Source organism: Oncorhynchus gorbuscha, linkage group LG08, assembly GCF_021184085.1.
Source record: "Oncorhynchus gorbuscha isolate QuinsamMale2020 ecotype Even-year linkage group LG08, OgorEven_v1.0, whole genome shotgun sequence".
Classification (NCBI taxonomy): Eukaryota; Metazoa; Chordata; class Actinopteri; order Salmoniformes; family Salmonidae; genus Oncorhynchus; species Oncorhynchus gorbuscha.
In genome coordinates, this window is record NC_060180.1 from 46,025,648 (window position 1) to 46,042,803 (window position 17,156).

Here is a 17,156-nt window from a genome sequence, read left to right on the forward strand (position 1 = left end):
TAAGCTGATTTGACTAAATAAATAATCAAATCACCTCTGCTTAGTCAAATAGAGTGTTATCTGAAAGATGCCAAAAACAATTTAGTGCAATCAGTGGCGTGTATTCATGGATGCTGAGAGATTTTATTTTTTTAAACATAAAATAATGTATATTTCGTGTCTCTGTTTCATAACGTTCGTTCAATTCGCAAGAGGCTGAATGTATCTCACAGGAGAAAGCATCTGAGCGAGCGAAACAGCGCCCCTCTGTCTCTCAATGTGTAGGCCATCTATCTGATGCTGTCTGATACCATTGTTGCCGCCAGTAGTATTGAATGCAAGGGAAGTCAGCAAGCATCTGGCCTCCCATGGCAAAAGAAAAGTATAAAACGTTTGCCAATCAGCGTTGAACTAAACTGAGTGAGTTCAACTGTGAATGGTCCTGGCACACAAAAAAAAAAAGTGTCAAAGCCATCTAGGATTTGTCCACTCCTATCAAATCCCATTGAGAGCGTACATCATTGACATAAACATGTGAATTGTTGCATCTCGTCATGTTGTTGTCTTCCAGTGGCAATCTAGCAAACTAGCTAAAATTGGCCCTTTCCTAAATTAGCAATGGATGAAGATTGGGATTTGGACTTGTGGTTTTACTTAATTCTCCGTACTGGCCAATGGTTATAATGGCGATTCTGATCCAACCATTAATTCATACATTGCTGTGCCCCCTGGCCTGAGAGGATAGAAGTTCAATATGTTATTCTAATGTTAACTAGCTAACGTTGCCCATTAATGGGAGTTAGGCTAACGTGCAAGCATTTTAGCCAGGTTGCCAAGGACAACAAAAAAATAAAAGCATGTACTGTAATGACAGAGTGATAGACCGTTTCGTCTACATGAAAAAGAGGAGGATGGCATTGACGTTTCTCTACAAGTAGGTTGAGTCAACATGCTTCTCTTCTTGCACGAACGCACACACACGCACAGAGAAATCAGAACCATGGACAGTCACATCATGTTTAGCTTACATTGATTGGACTAAATAGTTTTTGGTATCTTTTAGTTGTCACTGTATTAGACTAAGCATAGGTGATTTGATGATGTTTAAAAGTTGACGTTGAAATGGTGCTGGAATAGTGGAGGCAGCTCCTGTTTGCTTTGTGACTTGTGGTAACTCTTTGTGGTTCTAAATCAATAGTTGTTTAGTGGTGCGAAAATGTTGGAAACATTAACTTGCTTGACCATGCTGTAGGTCATGTAACGGTTTGTTACATGCAAAATGATTTTTTTCACTTCACTGGACAGAGGTTGCTATCAGTTTTGTAATAAAACAAATATGTGGTTGAATTTATTCTGCCACTGTCTTCTTATTGTCTTTAGGCCTATATATCACGGTCGCAAGGCATATGCATTAACAGGTTATAGAGTAAACAATGCAATTATCACAACACATAGGTCGAGGGGTGGCTTGGCTTCCCCAGTGATTTTACCCTATGATGTGGCTGTCCATGGTTCTGATTTGTGTGTGTGTGTGTGTGTGTGTGTGTGTGTGTGTGTGTGTGTGTAATCAAATAATATTTTATTGGTCAGATAAACGTGTTTAGCAGATGTTATTGTGGGTGTAGCGAAATTCTTGTGCTTCTAATACCCAATATACCCAATTCACAGAGACAACCCAAATCTAAGTAAAGTAATATAATTAAGAATATATAAATATATGGACAAGTAATGTCAGATCGGCAAATAGTAACATACAGTAGAATAGTATAGTATACAGTATATACATATGAGATGAGTAATGCAAGATATGTAAACACTATTGAAGTGACATTATTAAAGTGACTCATGTTACATTTATTAAAATGGCCAATGATTTCAAGTCTCTGTATATATAGGCAGTCCCAGCTTAGATCTTTTTGGCCTTCCTGTGACATTGGGTGCTGTAGGTGTCCTGGAGGGCAGGTAGTTTGCCCCCGGTGATGCGTTGTGCAGACTGCACCACTTTCTGAAGAACCCTGCGTTTGTGGGCGGTGCGGTTGTCGTACCAGGTAGTGATACAGCCCGACAAGATGCTCTTGATTGTGCATCTGTAAACGTTTGTGGGGGTTTTTGGTGACAAGCCAAAGTTCTTCAGCCTCCTGAAGTTGAAGAGGCGCTGTTGTGCCTTCTTCACCACACTGTCTGTGTGCGTGAACCATTTTAGTTGGTCAGTGATGTGTACGCCGAGGAACTTGAAGCTTTCCACCTTCTCCGCTGCTGTCCCATCGATGTGGATGGGGGGTGCTCCCTCTGCTGTTTCCTGAAGTCCACGGTTATCTACTTTGTTATTTTGACGTTGAGTGAGAGGTTATTTTCCTGGTACCATACTCCCAGAGCCCTCACCTCCTCCCTGCAGGCTATCAAGTCTACTACTGTTGTGTCATCAGCAGACTTGATGATTGAGTTGGAGGCGTGCTTGGCCACGCAGTCATAGGTGAACAGGGAGTACAGGAGGGGGCTGAGTTTATTGATGATCTTGGAGGGTACTATGGTGTTGAATATGGAGCTATAGTGAAATAAACATCATTCTTAAGTAAGTATTCCTCTTGTCCAGATGGGATAGGGCAGTGAGCAGTGTGATGGCGATTGTATTGTCTGTGGACCTATTGGGGCAGTAATCAAATTGATGTTGGTCTGGGGTGACAGGTAAAGTGGAGGTGATATGATCCTTGACTAGTCTCTCAAAGCACTTCATTATGACAGAATTGAGTGCTACAGGGCGTTAGTCATTTAGTTCAGTTATCTTTGCATTCTTGGGTACAGGAACAATGGTAGCCATCTTGAAGCATGTGGGGCCAGTAGAGAGAGAGAGAGAGTAGAGACTGAATATGTCCCAAAACATAGGCCAGTGCGGCGAGGTGGAATAGCCCGAAACAGTGGGCACCATGCGTAAGGTTGGTGCCATGTACGCCGGCCTGAGGAGACGCACTGGAGACCAGATGCGTAGAGCCGGCTTCATGGCACCTGGCTTGATGCCCATTCTAGCCCGGCCAATACGAGTAGCTGGAATGTACCACACCGGGCTTTGCACATGCACCGGGGACACCATGCGCTCCACCGCATAACACAGTGCCTGCCCAATCCCTCTCGCTCTCCGGTAAGCACAGGATACCTGGCTCAGTTCTCCTACCTGACTTAGTCACACTCCCTGTGTGCCTTCCTCTCCCAAAATATTTTGGGGGCTGCCTCTCGGGCTTCCAGCCGCGCTGCCATGCTGCCTCCTCATACCGGCGCCTCTCTGCTTTCGCTGCCTCCAGCTCTGCTTTGGGGCGTCGATATTCTCCTGGCTTTGCCCAGGGTCCTTTGCCGTCCAGAATCTCCTCCCAAGTCCAGTGCTCCAAATATCGCTGCCTCTCCTGCTGCGCCCCGTTACCACACTGCTTGGTCCTCTGGTGGTGGGTGTTTCTGTATATTTCACACTTATTATTTTGTTCCAGTGTTCAGTTGTGTGTTTGAATAAATCAATATGGACACTTACCACGCTGCGTTTTGGTCCGATCCTTACTCCTCCTCAGACGAAGAGGATGAAATCCGTTACAGTATCGGCTTGAGAAGGGATATACACAACCATGACTATAACCGAAGATAATTATCTTGGGAGATAATACGGTCGGCATTTGATTGTGAGGAATTCCAAGTCAGGTGAACAAAAGGACTTGAGTTCCTGTATGTTATCACAATTACACCATCAAATCAAACTTTGTCACATGCGCCGAATACAACAAGTGTAGACCTTACCGTGAAATGCTTACTTACAAGCCCTTAACTCTTCTTGAACTGCTCTTTTGGTTAAGAACATTTTTACCAAATAAACTAAAGTAAAAAAATAATAATAAAAAGTAACACAATAAAATAATGAAGCTATTATATTCAGGGGGTACCGGTACAGAGTCAGTGTGCAGCTGGGTACATGTTATTTGAGGTCATTTGTACAAGTAGGTAGGGCTGAAGTGAATATGCATAGATAATAATCAGCGAGTAGCAGCAGTGTACAAAACAAATGGAGGAGGAGGGGGGGGGGGTCAATGTAAATAGTCCGGTGACCATTTGATTAATTGTTTAGCAGTCTTATGGCTTGGGGGTAGAAGCTGTTAAGGAGCCCGTTAATCATGAAACATACACCCCTGCCCTTCTTCTTCCCGGAGAGATGTTTATTCCTGTCAGGATGATGAACTGAGGATCCAGATGGCTGGACCCGAGAGAGCCATGTTTCCGTGAAACAGAGTATGTTACAATCTGTGATGTCTCTCTGGAAAGAAACCCTCGCCCTGAGCTTGTCAACTTTATTATCCAGAGACTGAACATTAGCGAGTAATATACTCGGAAGCGGTGGGTGGTGTGCGCTCCTCCTAAATCAGACTAGAAGACCGTTCCGAGTACCTCTCCTTCTCCGGCGTTGTTTTGGGTGGGCCTCTGGAATCAATTCAATTTCCCTAGGTGGTGCGAACAAAGGATCTGCTTCGGGAAAGTTGTATTCCTGGTCGTAATGATGGCACTGCTGGTGAGTTACTGCCGCTCTGATATATAAAAGTTCTTCCCAGCTGTATATAATAACACAAACATTTCTGGGCTAACAATGCTAGAAATAATCCATTAAAAAACAAGATACTGCAAAGTTTCCTCAGAAATAGAAGCGAGGCAGCCCTCTCTGTTGGCGCCAACTTCATACTGTGTGTGTGTGTGTGTGTGTGTGCGCATTGGTGCAAGTAAAAAAAAACATGTTGACTAACCCTGCTTGAAAAGAAATGCCAATGCCCTCCTCCTCTCTTTCATGTTGACAAAACATCACTCTGTCTTACAGTACACACTTTTATTTGTTGTTGTCCTAGGATACCTGGCTAAAATGCTTGCTTGCCTAACTTCCATTCTTTGGCAAAGTTAGCTAGTTAACATTAGCCTTCTACATCTAGCTACATATTGAACTTCTATCCTCTTAGGCCAGGGGCACAACCATGTATGAATTAGAAGTTGGATCAGAATCGCCCTTATAATCATTGGCCAGTACGGAGAATTAAGTTAAACCACAAGTCCAAATCCCTATCCATGTCTAGTTTAGGAAAGGGACAATTTTAGCTAGCTGTCCCGTTAGCCACGGGAGGACAACAACACAATGAAATGCAACAATTCAAGTTTTTCTGCCAATGACATATGCTCTCAATGGGATTTGATAGGAGTGATGCCAGATCCAAGCTGGCTTCCCTTGACACTTTTTCTTTTGGTGGGCCAGGACCATTCACAGTTGAGCTCGCTCAGTTTATTCAACACTGATTGGTAAATGTTTTATACGTCATGGGAGGCCAGATGCTGGCTGGCTTCCCTTTCATTCAATACTATGGGCGGCAACAATGTCATCCTCGTTTGGACCAGACAGCATCAGATAGGTGCCCTACACGTAGAGAGACAGAGAGGTGCTGTTTCGCTCGTTTGGATGCTTTCTTCTGTGAATTGAAAAGTTATGAAACACAGAGAGACAAAATATCAATTATTTTATGTTTTATTTTATTTTAAATATTATTGGTAAAATTTTGGGGGGAAGCCTGGGTTCTCTTGCTATGAATACAAGACACTGTGCCAAACAGAGAACGAGTTTTCAAAGTAATGTTTGTTTATCATGCTAGCGTTTTCCTACTGCTATACATGTTCTACAGTCCATATACGAAAGGTCATACGAGACTAGAAATGTTAACCATGTTTATTAGAGTGTAAAGTTACATTGTAGGCCTATTGCTGACCTGTAGCCTCTTGCCCGGTGATAATCAACTAAACTCAGCTGTGGGCCGATTTTTTCTTGAGAGTATGGTCAAGGGTCGGAACATCATTACATATCATTTATAGACTGCAAATTGACTGCAAGAAGCCCAAACACATACTATTTCACTAAGACATAATAATATCAAACCTATTGTGTGGTAATACTTGGGAACAGATTTCCATAATGTAAACAACTTGGAGCTGATTTTCTGTTGTTTTTCTCTGGGAGAGAACGTATAGGCCTAGGCAATGAGGTGGCAGGCAGCCTAGTGGTTAGAGCATTGGGTAAGTAACCCGAAAGGTTGCTGGATTGAATCCCTGAGCTGACAATGTAAAAAGCTGTTGTTCTTCCCCAGAGCAAGGCAGTTAACCCACTGTTCCCCAGTAGGTAGTCATTGTAAATAAGAATTTGTTCTTAACTGCTTAGTTAAATAAAGGTTCAATTAAAATAAAATAGAGGCTTACAGGTTAACAATGTATTTAAGCAATAAGGACCAATGGAGTGTAACCGATGTGAAATGGATAGCTGGTTAGCGGTGGTGCGCACTAATAGTCACTCGCTCCGAGACCTTGCTCTGCAAGGGCCGTGGCTTTTGTGGCGCGATGGGTAACGATGCTTCGAGGGTGGCTGTTGTTGATGTGTGCAGAGGGTCCCTGGTTCGAGCCCAGGTAGGGGCGAGGAGAGGGACGGAAGCAATACTGTTACATACGGCAACGCAATGTGGAGTCCCTCGATACAGCGCTTAGCCATGGTATATTGGCCATATACCACAAACCCTTGAGGTGCCTTATTTCTATTATAAACTGGATACTAACTTAATTAGAGCAGTAAAGATAAATGTTTTCTCATACAAATTATATATATACACGATTCGATAGAACACAGCTGTCAGCCAATCAGCATTCAGGGCTCGAACCACCCACTTTATATATACAGTGGGGCAAAAAAGTATTTAGTCAGCCACCAATTGTGCAGGTTCTCCCACTTAAAAATATGAGGCCTGTAATTTTCAACATATGTACACTTTAACTATGACAGACAAAATGAGAAAGAAAAATCCAGAAAATCACATTGTAGGATTTTTAATTAATTTAATTGCAAATTATGGTGGAAAATAAGTATTTGGTCACCCACAAACAAAAAAGATTTCTGGCTCTGACAGACCTGTAACTTCTTCTTTAAGAGGCTCCTCTGTCCTCCACTCGTTACCTGTATCAATGGCACCTGTTTGAACTTGTTGTCAGTATAAAAGACACCTGTTCACAACCTCAAGCAGTCACACTCCAAACTCCACTATGGCCAAGATTAAAGAGCTGTCAAAGGACACCAGAAACAAAATTGTAGACCTGCACCAGGCTGGGAAGACTGAATCTGCAATAGGTAAGCAGCTTGGGTTGAAGAAATCAACTGTGGGAGCAAATATTAGGAAATGTAAGACATACAAGACCACTGATAATCTCCCTCGATCTGGGGCTCCACACAAGATCTCACCCCGTGTGGTCAAAATTATCACAAGAATGGTGAGCAAAAATCCCAGAACCACACGGGGGGACCTAGTGAATGACCTGCAGAGAGCTGGGACCAAAGTAAGAAAGCCTACCATCAGTAACACACTACGCCGCCAGGGACTCAAATCCTGCAGTGCCAGACGTGTCCCCCTGCTTAAGCCAGTACATGTCCAGGCCCGTCTGAAGTTTGCTAGAGAGCATGTGGATGATCCAGAAGAAGTTTGGGAGAATGTCATATGGTCAGATCAAACCAAAATAGAACCTTTTGGTAAAAACTCAACTCGTCGTGTTTGGAGGACAAGGAATTGCATCCAAAGAACACCATACCTACTGTGAGGCATGGGGGTGGAAACCATGCTTTGGGGCTGTTTTTCTACAAAGGGACCAGGACGACTGATCCGTGTAAAGGAAAGAATGTATTGTGAGATTGAGTGAAAACCTCCTTCCATCAGCAAGGGCATTGAAGATGAAACGTGGCTGGTTCTTTCAGCATGACAATGATCCCAAAACACACCGCCCGGGCAAAGAAGGAGTGTCTTCATAAGAAGCATTTCAAAGTCCTGGAGTGGCCTAGCCAGTCTCCAGATCTCAACCCCATAGAAAATCTTTGGAGGGAGTTGAAAGTCTGTGTTGCCCAGCAACAGCTCCAAAACATCACTGCTCTAGAGGAGATCTGCATGGAGGAATGGGCCAAAATACCAGCAACAGTGTGTGAAAACCTTGTGAAGACTTACAGAAAACGTTTGACCTCTGTCATTGCCAACAAAGCGTATATAACAAAGTATTGAGATAAACTTTTGTTATTGACCAAATACAGTGCCTTGCGAAAGTATTCGGCCCCCTTGAACTTTGCGACCTTTTGCCACATTTCAGGCTTCAAACATAAAGATATAAAACTGTATTTTTGTGAAGAATCAACAACAAGTGGGACACAATCATGAAGTGGAACGACATATATTCAAACTTTTTTAACAAATCAAAAACTGAAAAATTGGGTGTGCAAAATTATTCAGCCCCTTTAAGTTAATACTTTGTAGCGCCACCTTTTGCTGCGATTACAGCTGTAAGTCGCTTGGGGTATGTCTCTATCAGTTTTTCACATCGAGAAACTGATTTTTTTTCCCATTCCTCCTTGCAAAACAGCTCGAGCTCAGTGAGGTTGGATGGAGAGCATTTGTGAACAGCAGTTTTCAGTTCTTTCCACAGATTCTCGATTGGATTCAGGTCTGGACTTTGACTTGGCCATTCTAACACCTGGATATGTTTATTTTTGAACCATGCCATTGTAGATTTTGCTTTATGTTTTGGATCATTGTCTTGTTGGAAGACAAATCTCCATCCCAGTCTCAGGTCTTTTGCAGACTCCATCAGGTTTTCTTCCAGAATGGTCCTGTATTTGGCTCCATCCATCTTCCCATCAATTTTAACCATCTTCCCTGTCCCTGCTGAAGAAAAGCAGGCCCAAACCATGATGCTGCCACCACCATGTTTGACAGTGGGGATGGTGTCAAATCAAATCAAATTTTATTTGTCACACATACACATGGTTAGCAGATGTTAATGTGAGTGTAGCGAAATGCTTGTGCTTCTAGTTCCGACAATGCAGTGATAACCAACAAGTAATCTAACTAACAATTCCAAAACTACTGTCTTATACACAGTGTAAGGGGATAAAGAATATGCACATAAGGATATATGAATGAGTGATGGTACAGAGCAGCATACAGTAGATGGTATCGAGTACAGTATATACATATGAGATGAGTATGTAGACAAAGTAAACAAAGTGGCATAGTTAAAGTGGCTAGTGATACATGTATTACATAAGGATGCAGTCGATGATGTAGAGTACAGTATATACGTATGCATAAGAGATGAATAATGTAGGGTAAGTAACATTATATAAGGTAGCATTGTTTAAAGTGGCTAGTGATATATTTACATAATTTCCCATCAATTCCCATTATTAAAGTGGCTGGAGTTGGGTCAGTGTCAATGACAGTGTGTTGGCAGCAGCCACTCAATGTTAGTGGTGGCTGTTTAACAGTCTGATGGCCTTGAGATAGAAGCTGTTTTTCAGTCTCTCGGTCCCAGCTTTGATGCACCTGTACTGACCTCGCCTTCTGGATGATAGCGGGGTGAACAGGCAGTGGTTCGGGTGGTTGATGTCCTTGATGATCTTTATGGCCTTCCTGTAACATCGGGTGGTGTAGGTGTCCTGGAGGGCAGGTAGTTTGCCCCCGGTGATGCGTTGTGCAGACCTCACTACCCTCTGGAGAGCCTTACGGTTGAGGGCGGAGCAGTTGCCATACCAGGCGGTGATACAGCCCGCCAGGATGCTCTCGATTGTGCATCTGTAGAAGTTTGTGAGTGCTTTTGGTGACAAGCCGAATTTCTTCAGCCTCCTGAGGTTGAATAGGCGCTGCTGCACCTTCTTCACGACGCTGTCAGTGTGAGTGGACCAATTCAGTTTGTCTGTGATGTGTATGCCGAGGAACTTAAAACTTGCTACCCTCTCCACTACTGTTCCATCGATGTGGATAGGGGGGTGTTCCCTCTGCTGTTTCCTGAAGTCCACAATCATCTCCTTAGTTTTGTTGACGTTGAGTGTGAGGTTATTTTCCTGACACCACACTCCGAGGGCCCTCACCTCCTCCCTGTAGGCAGTCTCGTCGTTGTTGGTAATCAAGCCTACCACTGTCGTGTCGTCCGCAAACTTGATGATTGAGTTGGAGGCGTGCGTGGCCACGCAGTCGTGGGTGAACAGGGAGTACAGGAGAGGGCTCAGAACGCACCCTTGTGGGGCCCCCGTGTTGAGGATCAGCGGGGAGGAGATGTTGTTGCCTACCCTCACCACCTGGGGGCGGCCCGTCAGGAAGTCCAGTACCCAGTTGCACAGGGCGGGGTCGAGACCCAGGGTCTCGAGCTTGATGACGAGCTTGGAGGGTACTATGATGTTGAATGCCGAGCTGTAGTCGATGAACAGCATTCTCACATAGGTATTCCTCTTGTCCAGGTGGGTTAGGGCAGTGTGCAGTGTGGTTGAGATTGCATCGTCTGTGGACCTATTTGGGCGGTAAGCAAATTGGAGTGGGTCTAGGGTGTCAGGTAGGGTGATGAGCTGTGTTGCTTTTACACCAAACATAACGTTTTGCATTGTTGCCAAAAAGTTCAATTTTGGTTTCATCTGACCAGAGCACCTTCTTCCACATGTTTGGTGTGTCTCCCAGGTGGCTTGTGGCAAACTTTAAACGACACTTTTTATGGATATCTTTAAGAAATGGCTTTCTTCTTGCCACTCTTCCAAAAAGGCCAGATTTGTGCAATATACGACTGATTGTTGTCCTATGGACAGAGTCTCCCACCTCAGCTGTAGATCTCTGCAGTTCATCCAGAGTGATCATGGGCCTCTTGGCTGCATCTCTGATCAGTCTTCTCCTTGTATGAGCTGAACGTTTAGAGGGACGGCCAGGTCTTGGTAGATTTGCAGTGGTCTGATACTCCTTCCATTTCAATATTATCGCTTGCACAGTGCTCCTTGGGATGTTTAAAGCTTGGGAAATCTTTTTGTATCCAAATCAGGCTTTAAACTTCTTCACAACAGTATCTCGGACCTGCCTGGTGTGTTCCTTGTTCTTCATGATGCTCTCTGCGCTTTTAACGGACCTCTGAGACTATCAGAGTGCAGGTGCATTTATCCGGAGACTTGATTACACACAGGTGGATTGTATTTATCATCATTAGTCATTTAGGTCAACATTGGATCATTCAGAGATCCTCACTGAACTTCTGGAGAGAGTTTGCTGCACTGAAAGTAAAGGGGCTGAATAATTTTGCACGCCCAATTTTTCAGTTTTTGATTTGTTACAAAAGTTTGAAATATCCAATAAATGTCGTTCCACTTCATGATTGTGTCCCACTTGTTGTTGATTCTTCACAAAAAAAAACAGTTTTATATATTTATGTTTGAAGCCTGAAATGTGGGAAAAGGTCGCAAAGTTCAAGGGGGCCGAACACTTTCGCCAGGCACTGTATGTATCTTACTGTTGATATATTCAAGGCCTATTTCGGCAAGTTAACCAAGTTTTTGCTGGTTAAGCTAGCTATGTTAATGATGAGCTGACTAGCACCGTCGTCAGTCAGTGCACTGTAATGTCAAGCTAGCTATTTCTACCAGGTGATTTGCTACCAGGTGATTTATTGAAATATTAAGTGAGTGTTTATTTTTTTACTACCTTAAAAGGTTTATATGAAAAGGGTTGTACTTGTGCTTTGTATTTATGGATTAATATCACTTCACATTGAGGGCATGTATCATTACTGTTACTCCTATCTAAAATATATCTTGTGTTCTACCTAACCAGTGAATGTGTGGCTGTGAACATCCTGTCAATGCCTGTCATCACTGTTTGATATCTTTTACAGCAGGTATGCTTTTCTGTATTTTTGTATTTTCTAAACACAACGCATTTATACTATACAATCACTTTGTGGATTGAGTCAGAGAGATATTCTGAGAGCAGTGAATGTGTGGCTGTGACCGTCCCGTCATCACTCTTAGATATAATTTACTGCAGATAATAACCAAGTCAACCTGAAGTGTCCATGTGCTTCTCCCCTCGGATTGGGGGGGGGGGGGCTGGGCTATGTGAAGTTGGTTACAAAATTGGTGCCGTGACCCGGATCCACAAGATCAGCCATCGCCGATCACCGGGGAATACAGCAGCGCTCCAGAGAAGAGGACTACACCTGCCGTCAACTTCAATAGACAGTCAATTTGAATGTCCACACCACAAAATCCAGGTACTCTTGTCAAGTCCAATGGTGATCCACCACTTTTACTGGTCAGTGACAACCTAGGGGAGTTAACTGTGATATTTGACCCCCAGTATTGGTAGGGGGGTGCAGATAGCCGGAATGGTAGAGCATAGCTTTACTCAGCGTGCTGGTGTAACGTCAGTAAATGAACAAGAGGATGTTATTGATCAAACAACAGGTCAGAGTGATGCAGATGATAATCACTCCAATGATGATGAATACCATATGCAGCAGAGTGTTATGCTTGATTTAGTCTAACAGATGGGTCAAGAGATTGGTAACAGTATTGTTTCAAGTCTGTCAGCAAGTAATATCACTCCATCCAAGGTAGCCACCGACACTGTCCCAGTGTGCATGCCAGACTGTTCAAAGGTAAACTTTGTCATGAAATCTGACATGCGTGATTCATCCACTTTGACAGGTGATGGAACAGATAAATGTACTGTGTACGAGTGGCAGGAAATGATGAAGACTTTGTAAATAAAGGTTACCAAATGCCAGAGTAAAGTAATTAAATCATGGAAAGGTTAATGGGGAGGGCCAAGGATTTAATCAAGATAGGAATCCGTAGCAACCCTCTTGTAAACATCAGCAGAGACCCTGAGGTTATTTTCAGTATTTTGATGAGGTCATCTCCTCTACTCCACCGCTGCAAGATTTTAATGAAAACAAACCTTATCAGGGGGAGAGTAGCTTAGACTGCTGGGTGCGCCTTTACCGAGTAGCAGATCTAGCTAGTGAATGTCGACAAAGACAGGGCAGACAGATGGATGACGTGGGTCATGCGGTCGCCATGATGTTTGGGAAGCACTGCCACAATCATGAACTTGTACACAGCATTCGGATGCAAGCCTAGGGAGAAATGGACAGTGGGTGAAGTTCAGGAGTTGATAGACAGCCACCAAAATGACAGATGTGATGTAAGGAGGAAACAAATCAGACACTACAGGAAGACGTCCAAAAAAACAGGAGAACTCAAAGCACCCCGTCCTTACCTCAGTTGTTCAATGAATTCAGAGTGGCAATGACCAGGTGACAATGACTCAATTTGTAACACAGTTGGAACAGTTTTTAAAAAATTAAAAAATGCTGCTCGCCCCGCCACAAGAGGGCCCCGCAGAACTGCACAGCTGTCTCCCTCCTTCCCAAGTGCAAAATGGAAAGATGTGGCACACTCCACTCGGCCTCACTGTCTTACTGACGGCCTATTCTTCAAATGTCACAATCCTGGCCATCAAACCATAGACTAACCTCCTGCTTTTGTGGGCAGAAGAGAGGCATCAGTCGGGCAGCGGCCACAAAAATCAAGGTCCAGCTTTAAACCAGTACAGTAGGTCTGCACCTATGTCTTCATACAAAGAGACAAATCAAGGCAACACAAATGTGATATATCAACGTACTCAAGAGAATAACCACCAATGAAAGTCTGTTCTGTGCACCAGTGACCATGCAGGGTTCAGTAGAACTAAGAGGACTCATTGATAGTGGTTCAATAGGGCGGCAGGGTTGCCTAGTGGTTAGAGCGTTGGACTAGTAACTGAAAGGTTGCAAGTACAAATCCCCCAGCTGACAAGGTACAAATATGTTGTTCTGCCCCTGAACAGGCAGTTAACCCACTGTTCCTAGGCTGTCATTGAAAATAAGAATTTGTTCTTAAAAGACTTGCCTTGTTAAATATTTTTTTTATTTTAAATACATCGGAGAGAGTGTATTTTGTTACAAGATACAGCACTGAAGCAGAGAGCATTAAAATAATAATTAAAAATAATTGGGGAATCATCCAAAGTGATATGCTACTACACCAAGTCTTTCCTGAGCCACCAGTCATAAGCTTTAAGAGATTTCCTACCCTAAATGACAAATTAGTCCACAGTTGTCTTCCGGGTGACTCTCAAAAAACTTGGCTTGACCACAAACCCAAGGGCTCTTTTAAATGTAACCATTGCAACCATTGCAGAAATATTGCTCAGAAGAAGTATTTTGTTGCCACAGCTTCCAAAATGGAGTAATGAAGATTACCCCATGGCAAGGCACTACAAGTCCCTACACCATGGCAACCCTGCCTCCCTACAAGCTATGGGTATTGATCATATTCCGGCCTCTATTAGAAAAGAGGACCGTCTTAAACAGTTAAACCAAAGGGAAGGTTTTTGGATTTACAAACTACAGGTCACTAAATACCCTGGTTTAAGTGAAGATATGGATTTCTCACCCTTCCTGTAGGGTCGTGATGGGTCCATTTGCTGTCATCTAGTGGACATTTTGCTCAATTGCCCTCAGCTATGGTTAGACTGTTGTTGTTCATGTTTTGCTGTGTTCTAGTGTACTATGGAATATATAGCTTTCTAATTCTTGACACTTCTCCCAGTCACATTTAAGGTTACTACCTTTTAGTATTCTGATACTTCTAGTTTGGAGTTGTATTTTTATGATAACATAGCTACAGTATTTCACCTTTTAATGTGTGTAGTATTGCTTACTAGGTGTGTCCAATCAATTGTGTAACCACTCCCCCTTCCAATTAGGGCTAATTGAAAAGCTGTTAAAAAGAGGATTGTATTCCTTTTTTTTTGTAATCCCTGACGAAGGCCATGCAGCTGAAATGCGTATGTTTAAAAAAAAGGGCATTTTAGTCAATTATATGAAGAGTGTCTTGGTCCTCCTTTCTTTTTGAAAACAAAGAGATCTGTTAAATCTGACAATTAATCTTGATGGTTGCACAGTCGTCTCAAATAAAACTGTGAAGGACCTCTGTGTTACTCTGGACCCTGATCTCTCTTTTGATGAACATATCAAGACTGTTTCAAGGACAGCTTTTTCCATCTACGTAACATTGCAAAAATCTGAAGCTTTCTGTCCAAAAATGATGCAGAAAAATGAATTCATGCTTTTGGCACTTCTAGGTTAGACTACTGCAATGCTCTACTCTCTGGCTACTCAGATAAAGCACTAAATACATTTACATTTAAGTCATTTAGCAGACGCTCTTATCCAGAGCGACTTACAAATTGATAAACTTCAGTTCGTGCTAAACACGGCTGCTAGAATCTTGACTAGAACCAAAGAATTTGATCATATTACTCCAGTGCTAGCCTCTTTGCACTGGCTTCCTGTCAAGGCAAGGGCTGATTTCAAGGTTTTACTGCTAACCTACAAAGCATTACATGGGCTTGCTCCTACCTATCTTTCCGATTTGGTCCTGCCGTACATGCCTACACGTACGCTATGGTCACAGGATGCAGGCCTCCTAACTTTCCCTAGAATTTCGAAGCAAACAGCTGGAGGCAGGGCTTTCTCCTATAGAGCTCCATTAATATGGAATGGTCTAGCTACCCATGTGAGAGGCGCAGACTCTGTTTCAACTTTTAAGTCTTTATTGAAGACTCATCTCTTCAGTAGGTCCTATGATTGAGTGTAGTCTGGCCCAGTAGTGTGAAGATGAACGGAAAGGCACTGGAGCAACGAACCACCCTTGCTGTCTCTGCCTGTCTCTCTCCACTGGGATTCTCTGCCTCTAACAGGGGCTGAATCACTGGCTTACTGGTGCTCTTCCATGCCGTCCCTAGGAGGGGTGCGTCACTTGAGTGGGTTGAGTCACTGACGTGATCTCCTTGTCTGGGTTGCCCCCCCCTTTTGGGTTGTGCCGTGGTGGAGATCTTTATGGGCTATACACAGCCTTGTCTCAGGATGTTAAGTTGGTGGTTGAAGATATCCCTCTAGTAGTGTGGGGACTGTGCTTTGGCAAAGTGGTTGGGGTTATATCCTGCCTGTTTGGCCCTGTCCGGGAGTATCGTCGGACAGGGCCACAGTGTCTCTCGACCCCTCCTGTCTCAGCCTCCAGTATTTATGCTGCAGTAGTTTATGTGTCGTGGGGCTAGGGTCAGTCTGTTATATCTGGAGTACTTCTCCTGTCCCATCCGGTGTCCTGTGTGAATTTAAGTATGCTCTCTCTAATTCTTTCTTTCTCTATCTCTCTCTGAGGACCTGAGCCCTAGGACCATGCCTCAGGACTACCTGGCCTGATGACTCCTTGCTGTCCCCAGTCCACCTGGCCGTGCTGCTGCTCCAGTTTCAACTGTTCTGCCTGTGGCTATGGAGCCCTGACCTGTTCACCGGACGTGTTTCCTGTCCCAGACCTGCTGTTTTCAACTCTAGAGACAGCAGGAGTGGTAGAGATACTCTGAGTGATTGGCTATGAAAAGCCAACTGCCATTTACCTCTGAGGTGATGACCTGTTGCATCTTTGACAACCACTGTGATTATTATTATTTGACCCTGCTGGTCATCTATGAACATTTGAACATCTTGGCCATGTTCTGTTACAATCTCCACCCGGCACAGCCAGAAGAGGAATGGCCACCCCTCATAGCCTGGTTCCTCTCTAGGTTTCTTCCTAGGTGCTGGCCTTTCTTGGGAGTTTTTCCTAGCCACCGTGCTTCTACACCTACATTGCTTGCTGTTTGGGGTTTTAGGCTGGGTTTCAGTACAGCACTTTGAGATATCAGCTGATGTAAGAAGGGCTTTATAAATACATTTGATTTGATTTGGTCTGCCTGCTCTTCAGTCTGAGAGAGATATTCTGAGAGCAGGTTCGTGTCTCCTTCTTCTGTACATAAAAAACTGTTTAAAACTGTATAACACAATAGTGTCTTTGGAAAATGGGTTCATATTCAATAGTGAATGTGACTATATATATTTATCTCACCGATAATGTATTTAAGGCCTATTTCGACAAGTTAACCAAGTTTTTGCTGGTTAAGCTAGCCATGTTAATGACGAGCTGACTAGCACCGTTGTCAGTCCAGTGCACTGTAATGTCAAGCTAGCTATTTCTACCAGGTGATTTGCTACCAGGTGATTTATTGAAATATTAAGTGAGTGTTTATTTTTTTACTACCTTAAAAGGTTTATATGAAAAGGGTTGTACTTGTGCTCTGTATTTATGGATTAATATCACTTCACATTGAGGGCATGTATCATTGCTGTTGCTCCTATCTAAAAGATATCTTGTCTTCTACCTAACCAGTGAATGTGTGGCTATGATCGTCCTGTCAATGCCT